Below are 10924 nucleotides of genomic sequence, written 5' to 3'. Positions count from 1 at the left end.
CACACTCAAAGATAATGTCTTCACGATCTCGCTCTAGGTCTGCTAATGAACAACCGAACTAATTTTTGGGCAGAATTAGACACAAAATCGAGATTCTGTAGCACACGAACTCTTGTACGCGCATAGCAACTTGGTCATATGATTCGGCCAACATCGCGTGTTCATCACATTAACTGCTGAGATGATCAACTATTTGCTGAATACAAGGATTCTGCAACTGACGGCTTCAACAGTACCATCTCGCAACCAAAAATTCTTCCATCACACTCTGTACCTTTTAATGTTAAGGCGGCCATATTTTCTGAAAAATATATATATATATATTATATATATATATATATATATATATATATATATATATATATATATATATATATATATATATATATATATATATATATATATATATATATTGCAACGGCTGGGGCCGTTTTCTCGCAACCTCACCCGTTTTTAAATTTGCAAAGTAATTGAAGAAGAAATAAAAAAATTATTGCCCCTCATGAACGCCAGAAGTGAGGTTTCCATTCTCCCCTTTCATAAACCCCAGTTGCCTAGTTGCTACGAATGTTCGGGGGATACTTACTTAACTCTGGGCGGCAACGGATAGCGCAGGGAAGTTCCTTTTATTTATTACACATCTGACTCCATATTAGAACCACTCGTAGACAAAGCAAATAAATCTATGACTTAAGGCCTTCTTCAGGTGAGGAATTTATGTAAACGCGGGTTCTCTCAACTAATTATATTTACATAACAACAAAAATCAGAAGAATGACGGATTACTGGGCAGGTAATAACAAGGGCCTGCTAAATAATGAGTCCTACACAGGATAAATATTCTAAGCTGACGGTATCTTCGTAACAGGGAAGATCGCAGTTGAAGGGGAGAGCTGCACATGGAGCGGCCGAGATGGTCCACAGTCGAGGCCTGTCTGCAGATATGCAGGACGGTTACTTGCAATAATAATTTTTTTTATTTATTTATATATTTTTTTACATCTTCATTTATTTTGTTTTTATTTATTATTTCTTTTTCTTCTATTTTAAGACTCACAAAGGGAAATGAGGAATGCACAGGTGGTGCCAAATAACTCGGTTAAACACTAATGCATATTTTACGTTAACACTGAATGTTCCCACACAAATTACTGAGGCGATCGCACAATGGAAAAAATGAAGGGAATATTAAGCAGAGAATAAAAGGTCGTGACTGGCTAAAACCTTAATTCCGGCACATTACCTTCGTCCTGACGACGTTGTCCTTGTTCAATATTGCGCTGGCGATAGAGGAAGGAATTATACTGCCACTATAAAAATTTAAAGTCGAGGCCCCGGGGTCGACACGTGTTCAAAGGGACAGACAAGGACGTCTGTCTCGAGTAGGTCCTGAGCGATCTCTCTGGGGGAACTGAGGGCGATTCCTCTTGCAGAGTCTATGTTTAACCTCTGGGGATTACGTTGGCTTCTCATCCAGGTGGCACAGAGGTCAATTTTCGTTACATTTTTCTTTATGTTGACTGCATGGTTTCCACGTGGCGCTAGTCCGCTCATGTGGGTTCAGAATGAGGTGGGGGCGGGGGTCAACTTTCTCTTTTAGGGCTTCTCCCACCAGTCTGGCTGGACGCAGGTCACGCAGGGGTACCTGGAATTAAAATTTAGGCCCAAGCAGTCACTTTAAACAGAGAGAGAGTTAGGCTTAACCATTTTGGGGAATGAGAGAGATTTTGAAGGGGCGAGTTGAGACCTCTGTTCTGTTACTACATGAGGGGCAATAATTTTTATTTTTCTCAATTAGTTGGCAAATACAAAATGGGTGAGGTTGCGAGAAAACGGCCCCAGCCGTTGCAGTATATATGTATATATTTAGAGATGATTTTATATAAAACTGTCTCGTAAATTAATTTTATTTTAGTCAGTTTGTGTCAGGCCAGTTTTAGTGACCATAAATCAATCAATCAATCCTTGATTCTGTGACGATATGCTTGAAAGCACCTTCCTTGAATCATTAACACTGGCAAGACATCGTCGGCGACTAATTATTCAGCGGCTGGTGTCTATAAGTAGACCAGAGCGGACGACACCTGTACAATTGTTGCCCATCTTTCTCATTTTTAAGCGACTTAGCATGGTTATGATTAACTACTGTATATGCTTGCTCTAGTTATAATTGTTGATATTGTTATTCGTTTACCAGTAATGTAAAACTGTTGTTAATTTCAGTCTTCGTGCCTAGCATGCTATTATTATTATTATTATTATTATTATTATTATTATTATTATGACTGGAAATTCAATCTTCGTCACCTAGTTTATTATTATTATTATTATTATTATTATTATTATTATTATTATTATAGTAATTTACCAGGTATGTAGAACTGTTTGGAAATTAAGTCTTTGTCACCTAATTTATTATTATTATTATTATTATTATTATTATTATTATTATTATTATTATTATTATTATTATTGTGTGCCATTGGAACCTCAAAAGTTCAAGCGACGATGCAATGCATTACTCCCCTCAAGCAATTCTCCTTGTATTTTAATGACTGACTTAGATTTCTATCCATACATTCATTTGTTAAATTACTCTTTCTTTCCCATTACCTTTTGTTACTTCTTCCAAAGAAAAACCATATTGCTTGGAAGCTGGAAATTGAGTCAATTACCAGAAGAGAGAGAGAGAGAGAGAGAGAGAGAGAGAGAGAGAGAGAGAGAGAGAGAGAGAGAGAGAAACTAAAGCAAAAACTGGAAAAGCGAAGAAGGTTGTCTTGGGAAAACAGTTACTTTGAAAGTTTTCCAGTTCACATTGTTTCACCGCAAATCAGGATCTGGAAATAAGGACAGAATTTACTCGGGCTTCTCTCGAAGACAAAGAGTTTGCCGAATGATGAATCTTTCTCCGAGGTCGTATCAACTTCGAGAGATTTGATTCGACAAACTTTTGTGCATCTGGATTTGAAGAGAAGGATGACAGGTGTGTGTGTGTGTGGGGGGGGGGGAGTTGTTGCTGCTGTCGAGAGAGAACAGAAGGAAATTGGAATGGCTGGAAACAGGACGAATGAAAATTGGGCAGTTCGAGCTAGATTGAATTTTCTTAAAGGAAAATTTGCAAAGGAAAATGTTGAGATACTTTTCATAATCACCAAGGCGTGCTTATGCCAAAGTTTAGATTTACGTATAACTTCAGGTGAACATGAAGAATAAATGGATTTTGGTATTTATACGTAGAACGCAGGCATTTTACGAGGCGAAACAATAAAACCTAAAGGAAGAAAGCAATACAGTTACCCCTAAATATAAACATATGTTATCTAAATGTTAAATGATTGCCATGTTGGAGGATGTTCTATAAAAGACGCTTCCTTGAAATATAAAAATCAATCATAAATGAATAAAATGAACTAAATAAGAATGAAAATAATAATAAAGATAAAATAAAAGAAATAAAACTAAAAGTGAGTGAAAATACTGTGGAGATCTGAAAACCCCTTTCTGTAATTCTTACATCATCATCTCTCTACATCCAATAGCCGAAACATACTTCATTTACTGCTCTTTCATAGAGGACCTTAATGCGCTTCCATTCTCTCTCTCTCTCTCTCTCTCTCTCTCTCCCCAGGATCCCCTTTACCTCCCGTCTGGGAAAAGTTTATGGCTTTTGAATACTCTCTCTCTCTCTCTCTCTCTCTCTCTCTCTCTCTCTCTCTCTCTCTCTCTCTCTCTCTCTCCAGGATCCCTTTACCTCCCGTCTGGGAAAAGTTTATGGCTTTTGAATACTCTCTCTCTCTCTCTCTCTCTCTCTCTCTCTCTCTCTCTCTCTCTCTCTCTCTCTCTCTCTCTCCCCGCAGGATCCCCTTTACCTCCCGTCTGGGAAAAGTTTCTCTCTCTCTCTCTCTCTCTCTCTCTCTCTCTCTCTCTCTCTCTCTCTCTCTCTCTCTCCAGGATCCTCTTTACGTGTCGCGTGGGAAAAGTTTATAGCTTTTGAATACTCTCTCTCTCTCTCTCTCTCTCTCTCTCTCTCTCTCTCTCTCTCTCTCTCTCTCTCTCTCTCTCTCTCTCTCTCTCTCCAGGATCCCCTTTACCTCCCGTCTGGGAAAAGTTTATGGCTTTTGAATACTCTCTCTCTCTCTCTCTCTCTCTCTCTCTCCAGGATCCCCTTTACCTCCCGTCTGGGAAAAGTTTATGGCTTTTGAATACTCTCTCTCTCTCTCTCTCTCTCTCTCTCTCTCTCTCTCTCTCTCTCTCTCTCTCTCTCTCCAGGATCCCCTTTACTTCCCGTTTGGGAAAAGTTTATGGCTTTTGAATACTCTCTCTCTCTCTCTCTCTCTCTCTCTCTCTCTCTCTCTCTCTCTCTCTCCAGGATCCCCTTTACCTCCCGTCTGGGAAAAGTTTATGGCTTTTGAATACTCTCTCTCTCTCTCTCTCTCTCTCTCTCTCTCTCTCTCTCTCTCTCTCTCTCTCTCTCTCTCTCCAGGATCCCCTTTACCTCCCGTCTGGGAAAAGTTTATGGCTTTTGAATACCCATTAGCTCCTCGTTGCCAAGGATACTAAAACCTAGGATTCTCTCCTCCTCCTTCTCAGGACCTCAGGTTACACACCCTTCTCTTTCAGTTGCCTTCGTAGTACGAGGGTAATGCTCTTTATATATTTATTCATGCTCAGAGGAAAGATTAGGTTTTTATTTTTATGCAGTGGCTAATGCATGTGGAAGTAACATCATACAGAGTGCTGTGTATATTCTGTGTGTTTTTTTTTAATTGTTGGTAATGATGTTGGATTGAGCAACAAGGACGAGGCTCTACAAAGCTTACTTATTTAACGCTTTTTTTTTACCATCAAAATGTCGTTTGATTATTAGCCGTCGAGGAAGACATTTTCTACGTGAAGCTTATTTCCATTCTGTTTTTGAGTGTTGTTATCCATCGTAATTTGTTGAGCATATTTTATTACGTTTACACATCAGAATTTACTGAGTATATTTTACTACGTTTACCCACCATAATTTATTGAGTATATTTTCTGACATTCAACATTCAAACAGGGTTAATTGTAATGATAATAATGGTTGTTTTTAAGGTGATATTACTATACACGATGTAGAGATGAAATCATGTTTTTGGATGAAATTTTAATGATCGCATGATACACAAAATCAGAAGGTGCACGAGTATACAGACACTCCCCTACTTACGAACTAGTTACGTTCCAAATGGCGGTATGAAGAGTATTGCAGTAATATGAGGAAAGGTTCACTCAATGGATGGCCATGTTATGCATATGTCTAGATGAGTAGAAGGTTCTGAAGCATAATAATTATTTTTTCATAAAATGATGAAGGAGTATTCAAAGTGACCTGAGAGAATTAGAAATTACATGTCAGTCATAGGGCAAATTCAGTAAAGTGTTTTAGTATTTTCATACATTATATATATATATATATATATATATATATATATATATATATATATATATATATATATATATATATATATATATATATATATATATATATATATATATATATATATATATATGTGTGTGTGTGTGTGTGTGTGTATTCGAAGTGACTGAGCGAATTATAATTTACATGTCAGTCAACAGGCAGGTGTCAATAAAGTGTTGAGTACTTTCATATATATATATATATATATATATATATATATATATATATATATATATATATATACATATACATACATACAGTATATACATTATATACATATATATTATATATATACAGTATATACATACATGCATACATCCATATAGATATTGCCATCTTGCATTTACATTTAAAGGGTTGTTTTTCATTTAAACCTAAAAAAAAAAAGGTCGGAGGCATACACGTTTTCAATATCTTCCTCGGGGAAAACACAAAATCCCTGGTTTGAATATTCATCAGGTGGAACTGATCAAACCGACTCTGGTTTTTTTTTTTTTTTATACAGAATTTTCGGTAAAAAAATAAAAAAGAATTTAAAATTTCTGTGAGCCAAGTGGCGTTGTGCGAAAACATTGGAAAGTTTGTAAACATCGGGGTGACTGGTTTGACTGTCGATGCGTTTGTTTACTTGACTCGTTGATTTTCCGCGCCGTCGTGTAGTTTAGTAATGTTGACTTTTACCGGACTTATACCTGACTTCCCCGTAGGGGCGGGGTAGTGCCATCAGTGCAACTCACGCGGTGCACTGCAGGCATTACTCAAGGTTCTTCGCAGCGTCCATTCCTCAGGCCCATAGCTGCAACCCCTATCGTTCCTTTTACTGTACCTCCGTTCATACTCTTTCTCCCATCATGCTTTCCTCAGCCTTCTCCTAACAGTTGTTTTAGAGTGCAACTGTGAGGCTTTCCTCCTGATACACCTTTAAATCCTTCTTTACTCTCAGTTGTCCTGTCAGCGGTGAATGACCTCATAGTTGCAGTATATCCCTTAGTCAAACACATGCAGTTAGATGTTGAAAGCAAGAAATACCAAACACTTGAAAATAATGAAGAAATATGTGGAAGTCATTAGAAAATTTGCATTTAAAAATGTAGTAAGCTAAGTATATCTCAGTTTAACCAGACCACTGAGCTGGTTAACAGCTCTCCTAGGGATGGCCCGAAGGATTAGATTTATTCTACGTGGCTAAGAACCAGTTGGTTACCTAGCAGCGGGACCTACAGCTTGTTGTGGAATCCGAACCACATTATAGCGAGAAATGGATTTCTATCACCAGAAATAAATTCCTCTTACTCTTCATTGGTCGGTCGGAGATTCGAACTTGCGGCCAGCAGAGTACTAGCTGAGAACGGAACCCACTGAACCAACGAGGAACTTAAAATGTAGTAACTAATCTCAGGACATCGGTTTAATTGAAACAGTACGACGATAATTGTAATTAAATAGTAACTGCTCCTTCTGAACGTATGGAAACAACAGTACTAATAATACGAAAAGCGCGCCACAAAATGAATTTATATATCAAACACGTACAAGTAAGTGTAATAGCTAAAATGCTGAGGTGGATGTATGTGTGTGCGTATATGTATATATATATATATATATATATATATATATATATATATATATATATATATATATATATATATATATATATATATATAATATATGTGTATATATATAGATATATGAAATTTTTTTATCACACCGTGATTTATATACAATCATGAAGCTACAAATGTCGCTTAATATCAAATTCACGCTACCTCGGGAATATCTCCGATGGAGAATTGTCGCCGAAGGGGAATTTATATAAGTGATAAATGAATTGGTATCGTCGGGACACGAACCCTTGACACGAAACCTATTCAGCGACTCCAGTAGACGCTACCCACCCGAGGTAGCGTGAATTTGATATTAAGCGACATTTGTAGCTTCATGATTATATATAGATATATATATATCAGCATTTCTGTAAGTAACAATCATAAGTCAAACGTTACGGAACAAAAAAAAAGAAAAACAACATTAAAGGAAGGTAAGAATCTTCGCGGTCAACAGCAACACTTGTGCGTGTCCGTCACCATGAATTAAATCCTGTGTTTGTCAGTACATAGGAGTCGTTCAGCATCAGAAGGACCTCTGGCCACAAAAAAAAAAAAAATTTTTTTTGAGTTACAGGCCATCAAAGTTTTGGAAATTCAACCTGCTCTAATTTCTTTATTTTTGAAGATACAAAGTTGAATTTTATATGAGATGAAGTATTTGCGAGCAGGAATAAAATAGAATGCATAAAAAAATTATAGTTCAACCCCATGCCTTTTTATGGGGAAAAAAGGGGGATTATTTTAAAGCTGATCAGGCGAAAAACGGAGAGAGACTGCCACAATAGCTTTGAAAAGACCCAGATTAATATATTTTTATGATCTAGAAATCCGCTAATATACTTCGGTCTACAGGATGAACTCCACAATAGAAAACTAATAATCCTACTCTCTTGCGTCAGGATTCGAAGAAAAATTGGCTCATAATCCTGTTCTTCGTAAGGTTTCTCGGAAGGACCGAATCATATCCGGTAGTCCCGTGCCAGGATTAAGTGAAATTGAAGGTATTAAGGAAATCAAAGATGCAGCAAGATACGGTTTTAAGTGCTTGTATATACTCTGTGTATATATATATATATATATATATATATATATATATATATATATATATATATATATATATATATATATAATCCGCACCATCATGCATGGAACAGAAATAAATCTCTGATTCACATTGGTATCGAATCCAGGTCTTCTAATTGAAAGGCAAGGGGCGCTACCTACTGGACCGCTGAAGCCATAGAAGAAGTTGGAACCAAAGTACCTTTGTACCTAAGGCTTTTAGCTGGGCGAGAATGCTGCATAGCATTCCAGCGAGTTTGACCCAACTTCCCTACCCAGCAGTGACCGAACTGACAGCATTTCATTCGAATTATCCCTTCTGAGTGAATATGACAGAAGCGATCAACTCACAATCACGTGTGGGACAGAAACAAATCTCAGACTCACATCCGGATCGAACCCAGGTCTTTCAGTTGAAAGGCAAGGGCGCTACCAGCTGAGCCACGCAGTACATAGAAGGAGGTCAGTGTGGTTGAGTTGGTAGACCCCTTCCCTTTGAGTTGGAAGACTTGGGTTCGATCCCGTTGTGAGTCAGAAATTCATATATATATATATATATATATATATATATATATATATATATATATATATAATGTATGTATGTATGTATGTATGTATGTATGTATGTATGTATGTATGTATGTATGTATGTATGTACTGTATGTATATATGAATACAAACACTCATGAGAAATAGAAGAGATTGTAAGTGCTAATGACTTGGGAGACACAGCAATGTTGGACCAGAGGGTAAAACAAATGCTTACATAAATTAAATAAAACCCAAACGTTATTGTTAGTGTGACCTCAATTTGACAAAGGTTAAGAGAGAGAGAGAGAGAGAGAGAGAGAGAGAGAGAGAGAGAGATTAAGTGTGTTGCCATTGACCTTGCACATATATGAGTATATTTAAGAGTATACCTCGCTGATACAAGATATGTATGTATGTATATGTGTGTGTATGTAAAATATATATATATATATATATATATATATATATATATATATATATATATATATATACATATAATGTAAATACGTGTGTATGTGTGTGTGTATGTTTATTTGAATGTGTCCTGATTGAAGTTTGCTGAAAGGATTTTTTGTGGACGTATTGTGTGATTGCAGCGAATAAATTAAGAAATAATGTCAGTTGAACTCAAGGGAAAAACATCATACAGCAAACAAAACAAATCAGAAGTCTTTTTATTGGAACTTTCCGAAGGGATAATGAGGCGAAGATTGTAAAAGATGAAAAGAAAATATTAACTAAATCTTCTGAATAACGAAGTGAAGAGTGAGAAATAAAAACGACAGATAAGTTAGTGAAGGTAAAGCAGATTAGAAAAGGCATTTTAAAGGCTAGATCTAATAAAGAATAAAAAAATAAGAAAGTTAAGAGCTACACAAGATTAGCAAAGGGTTTTCTGTTCTAGTTTTGGATATAATAATGCATAATCATATTCTCTTCGTCCATCAGAATTTTCATAGTGCAACTGCGAAGTTTCCCCTGCCGTTACACCTTTCATACCTTACTCTCAATCTCCCTCTCAGCGCTGAATGACCTCACAGGGCCCAGCGTTTGGACTTTGGCCTTAAATCTATGTTCTGATCTATAAAAGTGAATGAAAAAATAAAACTAAAGGCAAACCAAGTATCACTGAATATGAAGTAGAGTCAGTAGAAAGAAAAACATATAATTGTATGGATAATGACTGGACTAGTAAGAAGAAGGGATAAATGACTTCAGTTAACGAAACAATAATGAGGTGAAATTAAAAGCAAAACAAATTAAGTATGCGCCGAACTGTCATCGGCGCAATCGAGTTTTCTGTACAGCGTATAAACAAGGCCACCGGTGGTCTCGGCACACTGCTGTGTGAGCCGCGGCCCATGAAACTTTAACCACGGCCCGGTGGTGGCCTGTCCTGTATTGTTGCCAGATGCACGATTATGGCTAAATTTGACCTTAAATAAAGTAAAAACTATTGAGGCAAGAGAGCTGCGATTTGTTATGTTTGATGATTGGAGGGTGGATGATCAACATACAAATTTGCATCCCTCAAGCCTCAGCAGTTTTTAAGATCTGAGGACGGACAGACAAAGTGCGGACGGCCAGAAAAAGCCGGCTCAATAGTTTTCTTTAAAAGAAAGCTAAAAATGCCACCAAAGTCAACAAATAATGAAGTGAAGATCCACAAAGGGACAGCAGAAAGGACAGACCTCGAGCCCCTGGCCAAGTTACTCAAGGCATTTGCATAATCATAAATTACGCAGCTTGCGAAGTGAGAAAGTGCCGTTGCGGAGCTATGAAAAGAGAAATATTAACCATTATATTTCTCGCCCTTAAGAGCTGTGGAAAACCTCAGGCATTTCGAGTATTTCAACGCATACCGTCGTCGGGGGTTGGAGGGTCAGTGCCGTCAGTGCGCCTCAAGCGGTGCACTGTAGGCACTGCTTAGGGATCTTTGCAGCGTGCCTTAGGCCCATAGCTGCAACCCCGTTCAGTCCTTTGACTGTACCGCGATTCATATTCTCTTCCATCTTGCTATCCACCCCTCTCTTAACAACTGTTTCATAGTGCAACTGCGAGGTTTCTAACAGCTGTTTCATAGTGCAACCGCGAGATTTTCCTCCTGTTACACCTTTCAAACCTTTCTTCTCTGAATTTTCTTTTCAGCGCTGAATGCCCTCATAGGTGCCAGCTCTTGGCCTTTGGCCTAAATTCTACATTCCTTCCCTCCTTCCTCCGACAAGCACCATCGGAAGAAGAATATATGAAAGGTGCGATGAGCTGGTTCATA

At 37.5% G+C, this 10924-nt stretch overlaps 1 long non-coding RNA gene across 1 annotated transcript; it reads right to left on the bottom strand.

Moving 5' to 3' along the window:
* Positions 1-730: 730 nt before the first annotated feature.
* LOC136848423 (uncharacterized) lies at positions 731-1607 on the bottom strand. The gene is made up of 2 exons (XR_010856015.1): positions 1244-1607; positions 731-935 (listed from the first exon to the last, which is right to left on the bottom strand). It is a non-coding gene; the product is annotated as an uncharacterized lncRNA (long non-coding RNA).
* Between the last annotated feature and the right edge of the window lie 9317 nt (positions 1608-10924).

This window comes from Macrobrachium rosenbergii, chromosome 19, assembly GCF_040412425.1.
Source record: "Macrobrachium rosenbergii isolate ZJJX-2024 chromosome 19, ASM4041242v1, whole genome shotgun sequence".
NCBI lineage: Eukaryota > Metazoa > Arthropoda > Malacostraca > Decapoda > Palaemonidae > Macrobrachium > Macrobrachium rosenbergii.
The sequence above is the reverse complement of the archived record's forward strand: the minus strand, read 5'-3'. Positions and strand labels throughout refer to the sequence as shown.